Below are 22,533 nucleotides of genomic sequence, written 5' to 3'. Positions count from 1 at the left end.
AGGGATGCAATTAGTGGCAGAGGGATGATGGGAGGGGTAGGATCAGTGGCAGAGGGAGATGATTAGTGGCAGAGGGTTGGGATCATTGGCAGAGGGATGGGATCAGTGACAGAGGTATGGGATTAGTGGCAGAGGGATGGGATTAGTGGCAGAGTGATGGGGAGGGGGATCAGTGGCAGAGGGATGGTGGGAGGGATGGAATCAGGCAGAGGGATGGTGGGAGGGATGGGATCAGGCAGAGGGATGGTGGGAGGGATGGGATCAGTGGCAGACGGATGGTGGGAGGGATGGGATCAGTGACAGAGGGATGGTGGGAGAGATGGGATCAGTGGCAGAGAGATAGTGTTGGGGGGATGGGATCAGTGGTGGTAGTGGTGAGGGGGGATAGAATTGGTGGCAGTGGTGGGTGGGGATAGGATCAGTGGTGGTGGGGGGATGAGATTAGTGGCAGAGGGGTGGGGGTGGGATCAGTGGAAGAGGTATGGTGGTGGGGGGTGGGATCAGTAGTAGAGGGATGATGGTTGGGTATGGGATCAATGGCAGAGGGGTGGTGTTGGGGGAAAGAATCAGTGGTAGGGTGGTACAATCAGCAGAGGGATGGGATCAGTGGCATATGGATGGTGGTGGGGGATGGGATCATGGCAGAGAGATGGGATCAGTGGCAGAGGGATGGGATCAGTGTCAGAGGGATGGGATCAGTGGCGGAGTGATGGGATCAGTGGCAGAGGAATGGGATTAGTGACAGAGGGATGGGATTAGTGGCATAGGGATTGTGGTGGGGGATGGGATCAGTGGCAGAGGGATGGGATTAGTGGCAGAGGGATGGTGGGAGGGATGAGATCAGTGGCACAGGGATGGTAGGAGGGATGGGATCATTGCCAGAGTGATGATGGGAGGGATAGGATCAGTGGCAGAGGGTTGGTGGGAGGGATGGGATCAGTGCCAGAGGGATGATGGGAGGGATAGGATCAGTGGCAGATGGATGGTGCGAGGGATGGGATCTGTGGCAGAGGGATGGTGGGAGGGATGGGATCAGTGCCAGAGGGATGGGATAAGTGGCAGAGGGATGCAATTAGTGGCAGAGGGATGATGGGAGGGATGGGATCAGTGGCAGAGGGAGGTGATTAGTGGCAGAGGGTTAGGATCATTGGCAGAGGGATGGGATCAGGGACAGAGGAATGGAATTAGTGGCAGAGGGATGGGATTAGTGGCAGAGGGATGGGATCAGTGGCAAAGGAAGGTATCAGTGGCAGATGGATGGGATCAGTGTCAGAGGGGTGGAATCAGTGGCGGAGAGGCAAGATCAGTGGCAGAGGGATGGTAGGAGGGATGGGATCAGTGACAGAGGAATGGAATTAGTGGCAGAGGGATGAGATTAGTGGCAGAGGGATGGGATCAGTGGCAGAGGGATGGTGGGAGGGATGGGATCAGTGCCAGAGGGATGATGGAAGGGATAGGATCAGTGGCAGATGGATGGTGCGAGGGATGGGATCTGTGGCAGAGGGATGGTGGGAGGGATGGGATCAGTGCCAGAGGGATGGGATAAGTGGCAGAGGGATGCAATTAGTGGCAGAGGGATGATGGGAGGGATGGGATCAGTGGCAGAGGGAGGTGATTAGTGGCAGAGGGTTAGGATCATTGGCAGAGGGATGGGATCAGGGACAGAGGAATGGAATTAGTGGCAGAGGGATGGGATTAGTGGCAGAGGGATGGGATCAGTGGCAGATGGATGGGATCAGTGTCAGAGGGGTGGAATCAGTGGCGGAGAGGCAAGATCAGTGGCAGAGGGATGGTAGGAGGGATGGGATCAGTGACAGAGGAATGGAATTAGTGGCAGAGGGATGAGATTAGTGGCAGAGGGATGGGATCAGTGGCAGAGGGATGGTGGGAGGGATGGGATCAGTGGCGTAGGGATGTTGGGAGGGATGAGATTAGTGGCAGAGGGAGGGTGGGAGAGATGGGATCAGTGGCAGAGTGATGATGGGAGGGATGGGATCAGTGGCGGAGGAATGGTGGGAGGGATAGGATCAGTTGCAGAGGGATGATGGGAGGAATGGGATCAACAGCAGAGGGATGGGATAAGTGGCAGAGGGATGCGATTAGTGGCAGAGGGATGGTGGGAGGGATGGGATCAGTGGCAGAGGGAGATGATTAGTGGCAGAGGGTTGCGATCATTGGCAGAGGGATGGGATCAGTGACAGAGGTATGGGATTAGTGGCAGAGGGATGGGATTAGTGGCAGAGGGATGTGGGGGGGGGGGAGATCAGTGGCAGAGGGATGGTGGGAGGGATGGAATCAGGCAGAGGGGTGGTGGGAGGGATGGGATCAGGCAGAGGGATGGTGGGAGGGATGGGATCAGTGGCAGATGGATGGTGGGAGGGATGGGATCAGTGACAGAGGGATGGTGGGAGAGATGGAATCAGTGGCAGAGTGATGATGGGAGGGATGGGATCAGTGGCGGAGGAATGGTGGGAGGGATAGGATCAGTTGCAGAGGGATGATGGGAGGAATGAGATCAAAGGCAGAGGGATGGGATAAGTGACAGAGGGATGCGATTAGTGGCAGAGGGATGGTGGGAGGGATGGGATCAGTGGCAGAGGGAGATAATTAGTGGCAGAGGGTTGCGATCATTGGCAGAGGGATGGGATGAGTGACAGGGGTATGGGATTAGTGACAGAGGGATGGGATTAGTGCCAGAAGGATGTGGGGGGAGATCAGTGGCAGAGGGATGGTGGGAGGGATGCAATCAGGCAGAGGGATGGTAGGAGGGATGGGATCAGGCAGAGGGATGGTTGGAGGGATGGGATCAGTGGCAGATGGATGGTGGGAGGGATGGGATCAGTGACAGAGGGATGGTGGGAGAGATGGGATCAGTGGCGATGGTGTTGAGGGGATGGGATCAGTGGTGGCAGTGGTGAGGGGGGATGGAATTGGTGGCAGTGGTGGGCGGGGATAGGATCAGTGGTGGTGGGGGGATGAGATTAGTGGCAGAGGGGTGGGAGGTGGAATAAGTGGAAGAGGTATGGTGGTGGGGGGGGTGGGATCAGTGGTAGAGGAATGATGGTTGGGTATGGGATCAGTGGCAGAGGGGTGGTGCTGGGGAAAGAATCAGTGGTAGGGTGGTAGAATCAGCAGAGGGATGGGATCAGTGGCAGATGGATGGTGATGGGAGATGGGATCATGGCAGAGAGATGGGATCAGTAGCAGAGGGATGGGATCAGTGTCAGAGTGATGGGATCAGTGGCGGAGTGATGGGATCAGTGGCAGAGGAATGGGATTAGTGGCAGAGGGAAGGTGGGAGGGATGAGATCAGTGACAGAGGGATGGGATCAGGCAGAGGGTTAGTGGGATGAATTGGATCCATGGCAGAGGGATGGTGGGAGGGATGGGATCAGTGCCAGAGGGATGATGGGAGGGATAGGATCCAGTGGCACAGGGATGGTGGGAGGGATGGGATCTGTGGCAGAGGGATGGTGGGAGGGATGGAATCAGTGGCAGAGGGATGGTGGGAGGGATGGGATCAGTGGCAGAGGGATGGTGGGAGGAATGGGATCAGTGGCAGAGGGATGGCTATAGGCATGGGATTAGTGGCAGGGGGATGGGATCAGTGGCACAGGGATGGTGGGAGGGTTGGGATCAGTGTCAGTATCAGTCGATTCCCTTCTTTGCTCAGTGCTCTCTTATTCTTGAATCCTGTAACTGCTTTCCAGACGTGGGGACTCTGTCTTCACATCTCCTCACGCAGGGAAAGCTCCTCCTCCTTCACTCTACTGGCCCATCAGCTGATCAGCTGACTTTCTCCTCTACTCCAGTTTCCACCTACCGAGATGGATTTGCTTGGAGGAGTGGGCGGAGCACGGTGCAAGCAGCAGTGAGTGCTGCCTATAATAATGATTGTAATTAGCAGTGGAGGGGGTCAGCCACTCCTCCCACACCCCCCACAGTGTATCACCATGTCCACAAACATAATGTCCCGATCAGTGCCTAGAAGCGGCGGCCGTGGCAGGCAGGCTGGCCCCCCCATAGTGGTGCAAGTGCAACTGCTGCGATCCTGGTAGTCCTGCCACTGTGTTATTAGTTACCAAAAAAAGTCCTTTTCAAATGGCATTATTGTTTCTGCCCTTATTTATACTACCTCATGTGGTAGGGCCCATCATAACCACTCTAACCCATAACGGCTTTCTAAACTAAAGGAAGATATTTTTTCTTCCATGCACAAATGATGTCCACTAGATCCTGCAATAAAAAGTATGTTTGTCAGTTGTTCCTTTTTGGCCTTGTACATACCTTGTACATGGTAATTAACCACTTGCCGACTGCCGCAAGTACATATACTGCAGCGGTCAGCCCCTCACAGGCAAAGTGACGTACCGGTACGTCACTAGCCTGTGAGGCCCTGGGGAGCGAGCGCGCGCCATCGGAGGCATGCTCCCGCTACCACGCGGTGACAGACCCCCGCGCGTGTGAGCGGCGGACCCGATCGTCCGTGACAGCGGGAGAAAGGCAGGCGGCTGATGTAAACAAGCCGCCTGTCATTCTCCCCTGTGTAGGAACAGTGATCATACGGTTCTACTATGTAGGACCGTTGATCATTGTTCCTACACCTCAAGCCACAGCCAATCACAGTTAGAATCACGCCCCTAGGGACACACATAGCCCCTCCCTCTAAAAAAAAGTTAACCCCTTCACTACCAGTGTCATTTTACAGTAACAGTGCATATGTATAGTACTGATTACTGTAGTAATGTCACTGGTAACCCCAAAAGTGTCAAAAATGTCAGTCAAGGGTCCGATCTGTCCGCCCCAATGTCGCAGTCCCGCAAAAAAAATCGCAAATTGCCGCCATTACGCGTTAAAAAAAAAAAACAACAAAAATGACAAAAATCTTTCCCTTTGTTAGTAAATGCGATAACTTTTGCGCAAACCAATCAAAATACGCTTTTTGCGATTTTTTTTACCAAACATATGTAGCATAAAACAAATTGACTGAAAATGTTAGAAAATTTTGATTTTTAAATTTTTTTGGGGGAATTTCATATAAAAAAATGTTAAAAATATTGTTATTTTTGCAAAATTGACGCTCTTTTTTTGTTTATAGCGCATGATCAAAAAATCGCACAGGTGATCAAATACCACTAAAAGAAAGCTCTGTTTGTGGGAAAAAAAAGGACGTCAAATTAATTTAGGTACAGCGTCGCACGACCGCGCAATTGTCCGTTAAAGTCACGCAGTGCCGAATTGCAAAATACCCCCTGGTCAGGAAGGGGGTAAAATCTTCCGGGGCTTAAGTGGTTAAAATGGAACTTTAATGCTTTAAAGTTACATCAGCAACACCTTGCCAGTCAAACTGGCCAAACATCCCTAACCTGGAAGTAACTAGATAGAAGATGTTAGTGTCTGTGAGGGAGCTAGAATGGAAGTGAGAATAGGTCCAGTTTAGGTCACCTAAGATGTCTTCTACAAAATGACCATACGTATATTTTTTTATAATCTTTAATGTAAGTAGCAATTTCAGTTACTTTTATTTTTTTAGTTGCCCACCTCTGAATCCTCTCAGGAACTCCTATGTCCTTTTTACAATGTACTGCCTTAAACTAAATCCTTATATTGTTGAAGTGGACCTACATGTGACTTAAACAGAAGCAATAATATATTAGTTTGTAAACAGAGACCTGATTAGGTGGCTTTCAATTTTTTTTGTAGCAAATATAAAAGACTAAAAAAAAAAAGAAAAAAAGAAAAAACTTTGTTGACGATCCCTTTGCATGGGTATTGTACTCACATAACTTGTTTTAAATGGTTTTTATTCTGAGTTTTTGAAAGTATGCAAAACCAGCATTTGCCGTTAGGACAACAAACATTCGTTGGCTGTAAACCAGGGTACAAATCCTTGCGACATTTGAGAGCGCATAGCATCATTAAATATAATATATCACCATCCACGTTACAAAGTTATGAATAGTGTTGAGCGAACACGGACTGTATTATTCGTGTTCGTACCGAATAATTGGATTTTTGTTACCCGAACACGGACCCGAAAACTTTACTGTATGTTCGGGTTTAAAATCTGTGTTCGGTCATTTTATTTCCGGGTTGTATGTAATGGCGCGCTTTTAATGGCGGGCTTTCAACAGCCAATCAACAAGCGTTTAACTGGTGTGCCTTAAGCCATCCCAGCCATGCCTACTAATGTATTAGTAGCTGTGATTGGCCACCTGAAGCATGTGACCATGTCTTTATAAGTTCGAGAGCCCCAGCGCGCTGCTTCATTCTGCTGTAGTTTAGGGAGAGAGCACACATTATACGTGCTGGCTGCTGATTAGGGACAGACAGTGAAAAATTGTATTGTGTCCGAAAAGAATGCAGGGTCAGGTCGGAGTGCAGGCAGGGCGAGTTATTAGGGCATTTTAGGGCGAGGCTGGAGAATAGGCAGGGTCAGTGTTCTACATCAATTTTGCTGTGTGGGGGGTTGGTTGTGCAGTGCCAGTGAACAATCTTATCGACAATATTAGGGCGAGGCTGGAGAATAGGCAGGGTCAGTGTTCTACATCGATTTTGCTGTGTGTGGGGTGGTGCAGTGAACACAATCTTTTTGCCCGCTGAGGAGGAGGGAGAAAAAAATCTATTTTTATCAGTCAGTTGTGTGCAGCGTTTTTGCTTCAGTGCTGACTGTGATAAGACACTGCTGAGTTCACATGTGCTATTATTGAGTGATTTTAAATTTTATACACTTTTTTCTATTCCACTATTCAATATACTGCACACCCTTTTGGGTTAAAAAAATTAAATTGTGGCATAGTCTGTACTAATCTATTTAAAAATTACAAACTTAAAGGGGAATTTTCTTTTTTTTTTCCTTCATAGCCTGCAGCAGAGCTGACTGACATAAGACACTGCTGTGTTCACATGCGCTAGTGATTTTCAATTTTATACACTTTTTTCTATTCCACTATTCAATATACACCCTTTTGGGTTAAAAAAATTAAATTGTGGCATAGTCTGTACTAATCTATTTAGAAATTACAAACTTAAAGGGGAATTTTCTTTTTTTTTTCCCTTCATAGCCTGCAGCAGAGCTGACTGACATAAGACACTGCTGTGTTCACATGTGCTAGTGATTTTCAATTTTATACACTTTTTTCTATACCACTATTCAATATACACCCTTTTGGGTTAAAAAAAATTAAATTGTGGCATAGTCTGTACTAATCTATTTAAAAATTACAAACTTAAAGGGGAATTTTCTTTTTTTTTTTCCTTCATAGCCTGCAGCAGAGCTGACTGACATAAGACACTGCTGTGTTCACATGTGCTAGTGATTTTCAATTTTATACACTTTTTTCTATTCCACTATTCAATATACACCCTTTTGGTTAAAAAAAATTAAATTGTGGCATAGTCTGTACTAAGATATTTAAAAATTACAATACTTAAAGGGGAATTTTCTTTTTTTATCCTTCATAGCCTGCAGCAGAGCTGACTGACATAAGACACTGCTGTGTTCACATGTGCTATTGAAAAATCACCAATTTTATATCATATTTTCTATTCCGCTATTCAATCTACACCCTTTGGGGTAAAAAGAATTAAATTGCGGGATAGTCTGTATCGGTACGTGTGAGATACACCTTTCCAATTTTTGGGGCGCATCTTATACCGCCGAGGATTGGATTGCAGGGTGCTTCAGTTTGCCTCCTGCCTGTTCCGAACTCCTCCTACTCCTCATCCTGCCTTTAGGATACAAAAAATAGTAATCGGGGCCTAGTCTGGGTCTGTACGTGTGAGATAGATACACCTTTTGATATCATATTTTCTATTCCGCTATTCAATCTACACCCTTGGGGTAAAAAGAATTAAATTGCGGGATAGTCTGTATCGGTACGTGTGAGATACACCTTTCCAATTTTTGGGGCGCATCTTATACCGCCGAGGATTGCAGGGTGCTTCAGTTTGCCTCCTGCCTGTTCCGAACTCCTCCTACTCCTCATCCTACCTTTTGGGTACAAAAAATAGTAATCAGGGCCTAGTCTGGGTCTGTACGTGTGAGATAGATACACCTTTTGATATCATATTTTCTATTCCGCTATTCAATCTACACCCTTGGGTTAAAAAGAATTAAATTGCGGCATAGTCTGTATCGGTACGTGTGAGATACACCTTTCCAATTTTTGGGGCTCATCTTACACCGCCGAGGATTGCAAGGTGTTTCAGTTTGCCTCCTGCCTGTTCCGAACTCCTCCTACTCCTCATCCTCATCCTGCCTTTAGGGTACAAAAAATAGTAATCAGGGCCTAGTCTGGGTCTGTACGTGTGAGATAGATACACCTTTTGATATCATATTTTCTATTCTGCTATTCAATCTACACCCTTGGGGTAAAAAGAATTAAATTGCGGAATAGTCTGTATCGGTACGTGTGAGATACACCTTTCCAATTTTTGGGGCTCATCTTACACCGCCGAGGATTGCAGGGTGTTTCAGTTTGCCTCCTGCATGTTCCGAACTCCTCCTACTCCTCATCCTGCCTTTAGGGTACAAAAAATAGTAATCAGGGCCTAGTCTGGGTCTGTACGTGTGAGATAGATACACCTTTTGATATCATATTTTCTATTCCGCTATTCAATCTACACCCTTGGGGTGAAAAGAATTAAATTGCGGCATAATCTGTATCGGTACGTGTGAGATACACCTTTCCAATTTTTGGGGCTCATCTTACACCGCCGAGGATTGCAGGGTGTTTCAGTTTGCCTCCTGCCTATTCTGAACTCCTCCTACTCCTCATCCTCATCCTGCCTTTAGGGTACAAAAAATAGTAATCAGGGCCTAGTCTGGGTCTGTACGTGTGAGATAGATACACCTTTTGATATCATATTTTCTATTCTGCTATTCAATCTACACCCTTGGGGTAAAAAGAATTAAATTGCGGAATAGTCTGTATCGGTACGTGTGAGATACACCTTTCCAATTTTTGGGGCTCATCTTACACCGCCGAGGATTGCAGGGTGTTTCAGTTTGCCTCCTGCATGTTCCGAACTCCTCCTACTCCTCATCCTGCCTTTAGGGTACAAAAAATAGTAATCAGGGCCTAGTCTGGGTCTGTACGTGTGAGATAGATACACCTTTTGATATCATATTTTCTATTCCGCTATTCAATCTACACCCTTGGGGTGAAAAGAATTAAATTGCGGCATAATCTGTATCGGTACGTGTGAGATACACCTTTCCAATTTTTGGGGCTCATCTTACACCGCCGAGGATTGCAGGGTGTTTCAGTTTGCCTCCTGCCTATTCTGAACTCCTCCTACTCCTCATCCTCATCCTGCCTTTAGGGTACAAAAAATAGTAATCAGGGCCTAGTCTGGGTCTGTACGTGTGAGATAGATACACCTTTTGATATCATATTTTCTATTCCGCTATTCAATCTACACCCTTGGGGTAAAAATAATTCAATTGCGGCATAGTCTGTATCGGTACGTGTGAGATACACCTTTCCAATTTTTGGGGCTCATCTTACACCGCCGAGGATTGCAGGGTGTTTCAGTTTGCCTCCTGCCTGTTCCGAACTCCTCCTACTCCTCATCCTGCCTTTGGGGTACAAAAAATAGTTATCGGGGCCTAGCCTGGGTCTGTACGTGTGAGATAGATACACCTTTTGATATCATATTTTCTATTCCGCTATTCAATCTACACCCTTGGGGTAAAAAGAATTAAATTGCACAATAGTCTGTATCGGTACGTGTGAGATACACCTTTCCAATTTTTGGGGCTCATCTTACACCACCGAGGATTGCAGGTTGTTTCAGTTTGCCTCCTGCCTTTTCCAAACTCCTCCTACTCCTCATCCTCATCCTGCCTTTAGGGTACAAAAAATTGTAATCAGGGCCTAGTCTGTGTTTGTACGTGTGAGATACACCGTTTTATAATATTTTTTCTATTCCGCTATTCAATCTACACCCTTTGGGGTAAAAATAATTAAATTGCGGCATAGTCTGCATCGGTACGTGTGAGATACACCTTCCAATCTTTTGGGGCGCATCTTCCACTGCCGAGGATTGCAGAGTGCTTCAGTTTGCCTCCTGTCCTGAACTCCTCCTATTCCTCATCCTCATCCTACCTTTAGGGTACAAAAAATTGTAATCGGGGCCTAGTCTGTGTTTGTACATGTGAGATACACCGTTTTATAAATTTTTTTCTATTCCGCTATTCAGTCTACACCCTTTGGGGTAAAAATAATTAAATTGCGGCATAGTCTGTATCGGTACGTGTGAGATACACCTTCCAATCTTTTGAGGCGCATCTTCCACCACCGAGGATTGCAGGGTGCTTCAGTTCGCCTCCTGTTCCGAACTCCTCCTACTCCTCATCCTCATCCTGCCTTTAGGGTACAAAAAGTTGTAATCGGGGCCTAGTCTGTGTTTGTACGTGTGAGATACACCGTTTTATAAAATTTTTTCTATTCCGCTATTCAATCTACACCCTTTGGGGTAAAAAGAATAAAATTGAGCTATAGTCTGTATCGGTACGTGTGAGATACACCTTCCAATCTTTTGGGGCGCATCTTCCACCGCCGAGGATTACAGGGTGCTTCAGTTTGCCTCCTGTTCCAAACTCCTCCTACTCCTCATCCTCATCCTGCCTTTAGGGTACAAAAATTGTAATCGGGGCCTAGTCTTTGTTTGTACGTGTGAGATACACCGTTTTATAAAAAAATTTCTATTCCGCTATTCAATCCACACCCTTTGGGGTAAAAAGAATTACATTGCGGCATAGTCTGTATCGGTACGTGTGAGATACACCTTCCAATCTTTTGGGGCGCATCTTCCACCGCCGAGGATTGCAGGGTGCTTCAGTTTGCCTCCTGTTCTGAACTCCTCCTACTCCTCATCCTCATCCTGCCTTTAGGGTACAAAAAGTTGTAATCGGGGCCTAGTCTGTGTTTGTACGTGTGAGATACACCGTTTTATAAATTTTTTTCTATTCCGCTATTCAATCTACACCCTTTGCGGTAAAAAGAATTAAATTGCAGCATAGTCTGTATCGGTACATGTGAGATACACTTTTTAAAATTTGTTTGGCGCATCTCCTTCCACCACCGAAGATTGCAGGGTGCTTCAGTTTGCCTCCTGTTCCGAACTCCTCCTACTCCTCTTCCTCATCCTCATCCTGCCTTTAGGGTACAAAAATTGTAATAGGGGCCTATTCTGTGTTTGTACGTGTGAGATACACCGTTTTATAAAATTATTCCTATTCCGCTATTCAGTATACACCCTTTTGGAGTGTAAAAAATTTAATTACGGCATAGTCTATATCGGTACGTGTGAGATACACCTTTTAAATTTGTTTGGCGCATCTCCTTCCACCGCCAAGGATTGCAGGGCGATTCAGTTTGCCTCCTATTCCGAACTCCTCCTACTCCTCTTCCTCATCCTCCCTTTAGGGTACAAAAAATTGTAATCGGGGCCTAGTCTGTGTTTGTGCGTGTGAGATACACCGTTTTATATCCTTTTTTCTATTCCGCTATTCAATATACACCCTTTTGGGGTGAAAAAAATTAAATTTGCGTCATACTTTGCATATTTGACTGTGAGATACACCCGTTGTATTTGTATACTGTTTTTCTATTCCGCTATTTAATAAACACCCTTTTGGGGTAAAAAAAATTAAATTGCGCATAGTTTGCATATTTGACTGTGAGATACACCCGTGCGATACTGTTGTTGTTTTGATCCGCTATTCAATACACACCTTTCTAGGGCAAGATCATAAATTACAGAAATATGAGGAGACCGTCAAATAGGGGCCGTGGCCTGGGTCGTGGTGCTGCTGGTAGAGCTCCTGTTGCAAGGAGAGGACGTGGTCAATCTGTGCCAGCTACACGCACAAGTGGAACACCTTCCTCAAGTGTGAGTAGGCGACAGAACCTGCAGCAGTATTTGGTAGGGCATCATGCGCCTCTAGAAGTGATGAGGCCAGAAGAAGTACAGGCGATAGTAGATTGGGTTGCTGACAGTGCCTCCAGTTCCTTCACATTGTCTCCCACCCAGTCTACTGCAAAAAGATCAGAGTTGGCACCTGCAGCCAATGTCCAACCGTCTTTCACCTCACCCCCTTGCAAATCAGGCAAGCAGTCTGAGCCCCAAGTCATGCAGCAGTCTCTTCTTCTTTTTGATGACTCTGTCAGCAGGGTTTCCCAGGGCCATCCACCTAGCCCTGCCCCAGAAGTGGAAGAGATTGAGTGCAGCGATGCCCAACCACTTATTTCTCAAGATGAGTACATGGAAGGACCATCGCAGCACATCTCCGATGATGACGAAATGCAGGTGCCAACTGCTGCGGCACTCAGAATTGTGGAGACCGACAAGGAGGGCAGGGGTGAAGACTGGGTGGAAGATGATGTGGAGGACGATGAGGTCCTCGACCCCACATGGAATGAAGGTCATGCAGGTGACCTGAGTAGTTTGGAGGAAGAGGCGGTGGTCGCACAGAGCCACCAGCACAGCAGAAGAGGGAGCAGGGTGCAGAAGCGGAGCAGCCGTGCCCTAGACACTACGCCTGCTACTGCCCAACACAGCAAGGGACCGAGTGCACCAAAGCCAGCTCAAAGGAGTTCTCTAGCGTGGAAGTTCTTCAGAAAATGTGCTGATGTCAGGACACCAGTGGTTTGCACCTTGTGCAATCAGAGCCTGAAGCGAGGCATAAACCTTCTCAACCTGAGCACAACCTGCATGATCAGGCATCTAAGTGCAAAGCACGAGCTGCAGTGGAGTAGACACCTTCAAAACCAAGAAAGGTCTCTGGCTTCTCCTGCTTCCTCTTCTGCTGCAGTCTCGGCCTCTCCATCCACCTCTGTAAGTGATACCGGCACCTGCCACCCCACAAACAGACGATCTGTCAGCAACACCACCACCTGGGTCACCAACCATCTCCACAATGTCCCGTGGAAACGTTCTGCTTTCCATCTCCCAAACACTTCAGAGGAAGAGGAAGTACCCACCTACCCACCCGCGATTCCTGGCCCTGAATGCCAGCATTTCAAAATTCTTGGCCTTTGAAATGCTGTCATTCTGTCTGGTGGAGACGCACAGTTTTAAAAGCCTTATATCGGTGGCTGTCCCACAGTACGTCGTGCCCAGCCGCCACTACTTTTCCAGGCAAGCCATCCCTTCCCTGCACAACCAAGTGGGGGAAAAATCAGGTGTGCACTGCGCAACGCCATCTGTGCCAAGGTCCACCTAACTACCGATACGTGGAATAGTAAGCATGGTCAGGGGCGTTATATCTCCCTAACGGCACACTGGGTAAATGCAGTGGCGGATGGGCCTGAGGCAGATAGCAATTTGGCGCATGTCCTTCCACCACCGAAGATTGCAGGGCGCTTCAGTTTGCCTCCTGTTCCTAACTCCTCCTACTCCGCTTCCTCATCCTCTACCGCCTCCTCATCCGGTCAGCGTAACACCTTCACCACCAACTTCAGCACGGCCAGGGGTAAACGACAGCAGGCAGTTTTAAAACTTGCCTGTTTGGGGGAAAAACCACACACCGCGCAGGAGTTGTGGAGGAGCATGGAATAGCAGACAAATGAGTGGTTGCTGCCAGCGAGCCTCAAGCCCGGCCTGGTGGTGTGAGATAACGGGCGAAATCTCATAGCAGCTCTGGGCCTAGCCGGTTTGACGCACATCCCTTGCCTGGCGCATGTGCTGAATTTGGTGGTGCAGAGGTTCCTTAAAAATTATCCCGATATGTCAGAGCTGCTGCAGAAAGTGTGGGCCGTCTGTGCCCACTTTCGGCGTTCTCACCCTGCTGCTGCTCGCCTGTCAGCGCTGCAGCGTAACTTCGACCTTCCCGCTCACCGCCTCATATGTGACGTGCCCACAAGGTGGAACTCCACCTTGCACATGCTGGAAAGACTGTGCGAGCAGCAGCAGGCCATAGTGGAGTTTCAGCTGCAGCACGCACGCGTGAGTCGCTCTGCGGAATAGCACCACTTCACCACCAATAACTGGGCCTCCATGCGAGACCTGTGTGCCTTCTTGCGCTGTTTTGAGTACTCCACCAACATGGCCAGTGCCGATGACGCCGTTGTCAGCTTAACTATCCCACTTCTATGCCTCCTTCAAAAAACAATTCGGGCGATGATGGAAGAGGATGTGGCACAGGATGAGGAGGAGGAGGAGGATGAAGAGGTAACATTTCCAAGGCTTTCAGGGCAGTCATTCGCAAGGGGCTCCGAGGGTGGGTTCCTGCACACACAAACGCCAGGGACACAATTGTCCAGCAGGGGCACAGTTCTGGAGGATGAGGAGGATGAGGAGGAGGAGCTGGAGGAGGAGATGGAACCATGTTCACAGCAGGGTGGCACCCAGGCCAGCTCATGGCCATCACTGGTGCATGGTTGGGGGGATACAAAGGACACAGACGATACACCTCCCACAGAGGACAGCCTTTCGTTTCCTCTTGGCAGCCTGGCAAACATGAGCGATTACATGCTGCAGTGTCTCCACAACGACCGCCGAGTTGCCCACATTCTAACTTGTGCTGATTACTGGGTGGCCACGTTGCTGGATCCCCTTTACAAGGACAACGTACTGTCCTTAATTCACTCACTGGAGCCCGATCGCAAACTGCGCGAGTACAAGCGCACGCTGGTAGACGCAATGCTGCTGGCATTCCCACCTGACAGCGGGGCCACAGTGGAAGCACAAGGCCAAGTCAGAGGAGGAGGAGGAGGAGGAAGAGGTCGCCAACGCAACCAGGGCACCGCCAGCACCTCAGAAGGCAGGGTTAGCATGGCCGAAATGTGGAATAGCTTTGTCAGCATGCCACAACAAACAGCTCATATGGAACGTCTTAGCAGGAGGCAGCATTTCACCAACATGGTGGAGCAGTATGTGTGCACACGCCTACATGTAGTGAATGACGGGTCTGCCCGCTTCAACTTCTGGGTCTCCAAATTGGGCACATGGCCTTAGCTTGCCCTTTACGCCTTGGAGGTGCTGGCGTGCCCTGCAGCCAATGTATTATCTGAACGTGTATTTAGCACGGCTGGGGGCGTTATCACAGACAAGCGCAGCCGCCTGTCCAGACACAATGTGGACAAGCTCACGTTCATTAAAATGAACCAGGCATGGATCCCACAGGACTTTTCCGTACCTTGTGCAGAATAGAGATGGATACCGACCTTACCCAGCCATTGTTCTATTTTTGATCTTTCTCACTCTTTTGGGGTGTACCCTCATTTAAAATGACTGAAAAAAAGCAGTGTTGGCTACCTCGTCCTTCTCCACCGCCGCTTCCACCTACACCGCCCATAGGTGTGTGCAGCCTATTGCATTAGGGTGTGCACCCCAAAGTTTAAATACACATGCATGTGTTTGCCTACATGTATATGGCCCCGGTACATTACTCTCCCTGCTGGCAAAGTGAAATAGAAGTGTGTGGCACTTCTCTTATGGCAGAGCAGGTCCGAGGGAGATCTTTCCCATCTCCTCACTGGCAAACAGAGCGATAATGCTAATGTGCCCTAGGTGATTAGGGTGTGCCCAGGCACACCCGGCACACCCTGTGTGCACGCCTATGACACCGCCACATCCACCACCACCTCAACCTCCCTCCTTCTCCATATGGGCCTCGTCCTTCACAGATGAAGAACATTGTTTTATTTTTCTGTTTTTTTTTTGTTGTTTTAAGTTATTTCCCTATCCACATTTGTTTGCAGAGCACATGCCATGCTCTTAACTATGTTTTGCTGCCATTTGCAGCATTCTAGCCCTTTCCATTGGTGTTTTAGAGCCATTTTAGTGCCTGAAAGTTCGGGTCCCTATTGACTTCAATGGGGTTCGGTGTCCGGGTAAAGTTCGGAAAAAGTCCGAGACACGGACCCGGACTTTTTTTTCAAGTTCGGCCGAACCCGCCGAACATGGACATCCAGGTGTCCGCTCAACTCTAGTTATGAATCATTATAAAGAAAACACAATTACACAATTAACTTTTCTTAAGTATGAATGGGCAAATTTGCCAGAGTTTGATTTGCAGAGGGTCTTTTCAATCCGGTTTGAAATTTGTGAAACTTAGCAGTGAATCCCATTGAAGTCTGGTAATTTACAGTGCTAATAGGCAAGCTAAAAAACAAAATGGCATGGATCTAGGCACTGTTTGGGGGACACTTTGCTAAAAAAATTTGGGTAGGGGGGTCCTTTAATGCAACTTCAAGGTGACATAGAAAAAACACCAATCAACTAAATTACATGTTTGGGAGATGCTTATAAGGGAGTACAGTTTTTACAGACAATGTCAATGACACCATATTCTGGCATCACATATTTTGAACGTGTAATTGATTTTATATTGTTGTTGATTTTATTTATCAAGACATAGCCATGCATAATTTGTCCAAATCACACATACCAATATATCACTGATATACAGGGATATCGTTTTTGTATCCTATATATAACTAATAACAAGTGTAAGCTTCAGTGTGATGATTTTAGGTTATTAGACTTAGTATATTTCCAAACACTAAGAAAAAGACAGGGGGAGGAGAAAGAAATGTTGACAGGCTTGAATACCTAACCAGATGATAACAAAAAAAAGAAAATTCAACACTGAAAAGAGTTTAAGGTAGCAGTGATATTAGATACAAGGAGAAGAAAGTAGGAAGCTGCAAGAAAAGTGAAATGAAGATTCTCTTTCTCTTCCCCAGCCTTCCTCTTCAAAACCAGCCTTCTCTTCTCATGTACCCTTTGGAATACTTGCTTTGTCTGTAACAAACTCACCTCTGTCCATTACTTTTTTTTTACTATTTCATTTAATCTTCTTGCTCTTACTGAAACCTGGCTTCATGAATCTGACTCTGCTTCTTTTGCTTCCCTCTCCCATGTCAGCTTTCTCTTAAATCACTCTCCCAGGCCCACTGGACAGAAGGGAGGTGAAGTTGGAATCCTTCTATCACCACAAAGCACCTTTCAGGTTCTTCACTTTCCTTCCTCTGACACATTGCATTCTTCTATTTTCTCCAGTTTCTCTGACAATTGCTAAGATCTACTGGCCTCTTCGACTGGTATCAAGCTTTTAAAATACCCACAATCAACGACTTTAACATCCCTGTTAATACTAACACTCTTGATACTTCTAAACTTTCTTAGACTAACCTTCTCTTTTGACCTGAAGCAATGGATAAATGCATCTATGGATCTATTCACTCTGATGGCAACACCCTTGACCTTTTATTCGCCTACCTACGCACTCCATGCAGCCTACCCAAGAATCCTTTTCTTCCATCTGATCACTACCTTTTTAATGTCACTCTGTCTTCCACCTCCTCTCCCCCCAACCACCTAACAGTTACCTGTAGAAATGCTCGCCACTTTAACCCTTATCGTCTCTATCATTCTACTGACCACCTCTATGACAAAATCTCACTCCTGTTTGGCCCCAACCTAGTCACTTCTGTCTACAACAGTTCACCTTCAAAGCACTCACCCCCTTTACTACACACAGAGTCAGGCCCCAACCCCTGCAATCTTGGCAAAAAAATGTAGCCATGATCATGAGTTTCTGTGACATAAGACTAGGTCTCAGAAAGAATTCAACCAATATAAATCCAAACTCCCAAAATATAATTCCTGACTCCATATTTCCTAGCACACCTATTTTATCCCTCTCCCTAACACCCTCTCAGCCAGTCCCAGTCAGATCTTCTCTGCCTTTAACCCTCTACTTCATCCTTCACTACCTCCTCCCACTAACCTTACTCACTGCCCAGGAGATCGCCAATCACTTTAAAAATAAAATTGATACAATATGTGATGAGATCTCCATGGCACAGCTATCTCCCCCACTTAATACTCAATGTCTACAGGTACACTCATTATTTCCCTCATTCAACCCTGCTACTATTGACAAGGTTGCTAAACTCTCTGCTGCCTTTGATACAGTTGGCCACCCCTCCTCAAAAAACTCCACTCCTTCTGTCCCGTAACTGTACTCTTCGTTAGTCCTGCTATCTCTTACTCTGTCCACTTTTAGGTGATTCCAGAAAACCCTTCTCTTAAGTGTAGCCTTCAACTAACAACTGTACTTCTTTTTTCTCTATCAGCTCATTCCCCACAGTTATATCTTTTGTATCGCTTGACCCTCCCTCTTGGATTGAGCAGGGCTCTCTGATTCCTCCTGTAATGAATTATATTGAAACTTTTCTGCCTGCCCTCATGTTGTAAAGCACTGTGCAAACTGTTGGAGCTATAAATCCTGTATAATAATAATGATAATAATAATAATAATAATAAAAGTAATAATAATAATAAATGGGGGAGAAGAGGAGAAGGGAATTTATGGGGTACGGGAGTCTATTGTATAGCTTGGGGCATGGTGCCAAATTTCTTTGATGGAATATTTATAGGAATGCCATGTAAATCAAGAAACAAAATGAGGTTGAAGGATTGTAAGAGGTGCATGAAAGTCAGCCAGCCCCCAGTCTGATGTACTCACCCTCCAGTCTGTCACCAACCAAATAAAACCTGTCTCTTGGTACAAAGAACAGGGGTTTAGTTGACACACATTTGCAAACGCATGTGAAAGCTGCAGAGCCACTTCACGGCACCCTGTTAATATCTGCAGTCCTACACTCTTAATTTAGTGTCCTCACACTGGAGGCACATGGCCGCTAATGGGTGGATGGGGGACAGGTGAGAGGGAGACAGCCCAACCTCCCCCAACCCATCCCCATACACGACTGGCTGTTGTCTCAAGACTCAAATAATTAGGTTATAATATAACCATGGTGCAAACTGGAAAAGACCAGCTGAAAAGCATTACACCTCCATCCCCTTGGTGGATGCAGTATAAAGATAGGAAGGGATTTTGTGTATGGGGCATGGCCTGTAAAGCACACTGCCTTTGAAATCCCTAATTTCCTTTGGGACTTTATATGAGACAAGCAGGTCATGCTATTGGTCTCCATCCCTATGTACGGAAAACACTAGGGTCAAATCAAAACTGCATCCACCAAAAACGCACGAAAATCGCACGGTGGGACTTTAGATGAGGCACCAAGCTGTAAGCAAGGCGTCTCCATCCCTGGTTGCTTTAAACATATTGGACTAGGTGGGACTTTAGATGAGACCCAAGCTGGTGTTGCCCGGCGTCTCCATCCCTATAACGAGAAACAAAATGAGGTTGAAGGATTGTAAGAGGTGCATGAAAGTCAGCCAGCCCCCAGTCTGATGAACTCACCCTCCAGTCTGTCACCAACCAAATAAAACCTGTCTCTTGGTACAAAGAACAGGGGTTTAGTTGACACACATTTGCAAACGCATGTGAAAGCTGCAGAGCCACTTCACGGCACCCTGTTAATATCTGCAGTCCTACACTCTTAATTTAGTGTCCTCACACTGGAGGCACATGGCCGCTAATGGGTGGATGGGGGACAGGTGAGAGGGAGACAGCCCAACCTCCCCCAACCCATCCCCATACACGACTGGCTGTTGTCTCAAGACTCAAATAATTAGGTTATAATATAACCATGGTGCAAACTGGAAAAGACCAGCTGAAAAGCATTACACCTCCATCCCCTTGGTGGATGCAGTATAAAGATAGGAAGGGATTTTGTGTATGGGGCATGGCCTGTAAAGCACACTGCCTTTGAAATCCCTAATTTCCTTTGGGACTTTATATGAGACAAGCAGGTCATGCTATTGGTCTCCATCCCTATGTACGGAAAACACTAGGGTCAAATCAAAACTGCATCCACCAAAAACGCACGAAAATCGCACGGTGGGACTTTAGATGAGGCACCAAGCTGTAAGCAAGGCGTCTCCATCCCTGGTTGCTTTAAACATATTGGACTAGGTGGGACTTTAGATGAGACCCAAGCTGGTGTTGCCCGGCGTCTCCATCCCTATAACAAGAAACAAAATGAGGTTGAAGGATTGTAAGAGGTGCATGAAAGTCAGCCAGCCCCCAGTCTGATGTACTCACCCTCCAGTCTGTCACCAACCAAATAAAACCTGTCTCTTGGTACAAAGAACAGGGGTTTAGTTGACACACATTTGCAAACGCATGTGAAAGCTGCAGAGCCACTTCACGGCACCCTGTTAATATCTGCAGTCCTACACTCTTAATTTAGTGTCCTCACACTGGAGGCACATGGCCGCTAATGGGTGGATGGGGGACAGGTGAGAGGGAGACAGCCCAACCTCCCCCAACCCATCCCCATACACGACTGTCTGTTGTCTCAAGACTCAAATAATTAGGTTATAATATAACCATGGTGCAAACTGGAAAAGACCAGCTGAAAAGCATTACACCTCCATCCCCTTGGTGGATGCAGTATAAAGATAGGAAGGGATTTTGTGTATGGGGCATGGCCTGTAAAGCACACTGCCTTTGAAATCCCTAATTTCCTTTGGGACTTTATATGAGACAAGCAGGTCATGCTATTGGTCTCCATCCCTATGTACGGAAAACACTAGGGTCAAATCAAAACTGCATCCACCAAAAACGCACGAAAAGACTGGGGGCTGGCTGACTTTCATGCACCTCTTACAATCCTTCAACCTCATTTTGTTTCTCGTTATGGGGATGGAGACGCCGGGCAACACCAGCTTGGGTCTCATCTAAAGTCCCACCTAGTCCAATATGTTTAAAGCAACCAGGGATGGAGACGCCTTGCTTACAGCTTGGTGCCTCATCTAAAGTCCCACCGTGCGATTTTCGTGCGTTTTTGGTGGATGCAGTTTTGATTTGACCCTAGTGTTTTCCGTACATAGGGATGGAGACCAATAGCATGACCTGCTTGTCTCATATAAAGTCCCAAAGGAAATTAGGGATTTCAAAGGCAGTGTGCTTTACAGGCCATGCCCCATACACAAAATCCCTTCCTATCTTTATACTGCATCCACCAAGGGGATGGAGGTGTAATGCTTTTCAGCTGGTCTTTTCCAGTTTGCACCATGGTTATATTATAACCTAATTATTTGAGTCTTGAGACAACAGCCAGTCGTGTATGGGGATGGGTTGGGGGAGGTTGGGCTGTCTCCCTCTCACCTGTCCCCCATCCACCCATTAGCGGCCATGTGCCTCCAGTGTGAGGACACTAAATTAAGAGTGTAGGACTGCAGATATTAACAGGGTGCCGTGAAGTGGCTCTGCAGCTTTCACATGCGTTTGCAAATGTGTGTCAACTAAACCCCTGTTCTTTGTACCAAGAGACAGGTTTTATTTGGTTGGTGACAGACTGGAGGGTGAGTACATCAGACTGGGGGCTGGCTGACTTTCATGCACCTCTTACAATCCTTCAACCTCATTTTGTTTCTCGTTATAGGGATGGAGACGCCGGGCAACACCAGCTTGGGTCTCATCTAAAGTCCCACCTAGTCCAATATGTTTAAAGCAACCAGGGATGGAGACGCCTTGCTTACAGCTTGGTGCCTCATCTAAAGTCCCACCGTGCGATTTTCGTGCGTTTTTGGTGGATGCAGTTTTGATTTGACCCTAGTGTTTTCCGTACATAGGGATGGAGACCAATAGCATGACCTGCTTGTCTCATATAAAGTCCCAAAGGAAATTAGGGATTTCAAAGGCAGTGTGCTTTACAGGCCATGCCCCATACACAAAATCCCTTCCTATCTTTATACTGCATCCACCAAGGGGATGGAGATGTAATGCTTTTCAGCTGGTCTTTTCCAGTTTGCACCATGGTTATATTATAACCTAATTATTTGAGTCTTGAGACAACAGCCAGTCGTGTATGGGGATGGGTTGGGGGAGGTTGGGCTGTCTCCCTCTCACCTGTCCCCCATCCACCCATTAGCGGCCATGTGCCTCCAGTGTGAGGACACTAAATTAAGAGTGTAGGACTGCAGATATTAACAGGGTGCCGTGAAGTGGCTCTGCAGCTTTCACATGCGTTTGCAAATGTGTGTCAACTAAACCCCTGTTCTTTGTACCAAGAGACAGGTTTTATTTGGTTGGTGACAGACTGGAGGGTGAGTACATCAGACTGGGGGCTGGCTGACTTTCATGCACCTCTTACAATCCTTCAACCTCATTTTGTTTCTCGTTATAGGGATGGAGACGCCGGGCAACACCAGCTTGGGTCTCATCTAAAGTCCCACCTAGTCCAATATGTTTAAAGCAACCAGGGATGGAGACGCCTTGCTTACAGCTTGGTGCCTCATCTAAAGTCCCACCGTGCGATTTTCGTGCGTTTTTGGTGGATGCAGTTTTGATTTGACCCTAGTGTTTTCCGTACATAGGGATGGAGACCAATAGCATGACCTGCTTGTCTCATATAAAGTCCCAAAGGAAATTAGGGATTTCAAAGGCAGTGTGCTTTACAGGCCATGCCCCATACACAAAATCCCTTCCTATCTTTATACTGCATCCACCAAGGGGATGGAGGTGTAATGCTTTTCAGCTGGTCTTTTCCAGTTTGCACCATGGTTATATTATAACCTAATTATTTGAGTCTTGAGACAACAGCCAGTCGTGTATGGGGATGGGTTGGGGGAGGTTGGGCTGTCTCCCTCTCACCT

This window comes from Pelophylax lessonae, assembly GCF_965119305.1.
Source record: "Pelophylax lessonae genome assembly, chromosome: 2".
NCBI lineage: Eukaryota > Metazoa > Chordata > Amphibia > Anura > Ranidae > Pelophylax > Pelophylax lessonae.
This window is presented reverse-complemented; position numbering follows the sequence as displayed.